Below are 1,039 nucleotides of genomic sequence, written 5' to 3' on the forward strand. Positions count from 1 at the left end.
ATATACACACACACACACACATACATGAGTTGTGAGACTAAACTTGGGGTGTGTGTGTGTGTGTGTGTCTCTGTGTTTGTCCGTCTGTCTGTTAATGTTTGTCTCTGTCTGTCTGTCTGTCTGTCTGTGTGTGTGCGTGGTGTGCGTGTGTGTGTGTGTGTGTGTGTCTTTCTTTTTCGTGCAGATTATAAGTGGACTGCGCCGGTTTGACATCCGGTACCAAGGAGACCCGGAGCTGCAGCCCATCAGGAGCTATGAGAGCGCCCTGCTGGTCCGGCTCCTCTACCGGATCTCGTCTCTGCTCAACGACCGGGTGCGTGGTGTCTCTAATTAAAACATTTATAACACTGAAGAATTTATAGATTCAAAATGCTTAATTAATCCTAAAAATTCACAAGGGATATGGGTTAAAGTACAAGCCTCTATTTTGAGGATCTAAGCAGGACGACCTTCTGCTAGATTGTCCCGTTTTTTGCTTCCCGACACTGGAACTTCCTATTGGCTGAGACCGAGTACAAGTACTGATCCGATACCAGTGTGTGTGTGTGTGTGTGTGTGTTAACAGCTGTGTGCTACTCTCCCGGTATGAATGTGATATGATTTCTATCTTTGTTGCTCATTCCGACTCCGGTTTTAATCTCAGTGAAACTAGAACAAACACAACAACAATGAAGCCACAGAACTTTCTTTTATTATCCACTTCCACATTCAGTCGAAAGGGAATAAGATCATTAATAATAAGTTAATAAACTCCTTTTTTAAGGTAGATTTTAGAGCCCAACCGATATATCAGCGGGCCGATATTGTGCCTATCCGTATCGGCGTTTGTAATGGCCGATTAAAAAAAAAATTAATTAAAAAAATATAGTCATTCATCAGAATCATTTATAATGACAAATAAATGATTTATTCATTGATAATGAATATACAAAAATAAAAACGGACGGTCAACAATGTTATAAGCGTTGCATAGTCTGTCCACCAGAGGACGCTCTACAACGTCCCTGTTAGTGATGGTGTTGCATAGTCTGTCCACCAG

The 1,039-nt window shown here is 41.6% G+C and overlaps 1 protein-coding gene across 1 annotated transcript in view; it reads left to right on the forward strand.

Moving 5' to 3' along the window:
- The window catches only part of LOC117943371 (sphingomyelin phosphodiesterase 4-like), a 19,647-nt gene that overhangs the window by 13,339 nt on the left and 5,269 nt on the right, over positions 1-1,039 (forward strand). The window lies entirely within an intron of this gene.

This window comes from Etheostoma cragini, chromosome 4, assembly GCF_013103735.1.
Source record: "Etheostoma cragini isolate CJK2018 chromosome 4, CSU_Ecrag_1.0, whole genome shotgun sequence".
Lineage (NCBI taxonomy): Eukaryota > Metazoa > Chordata > Actinopteri > Perciformes > Percidae > Etheostoma > Etheostoma cragini.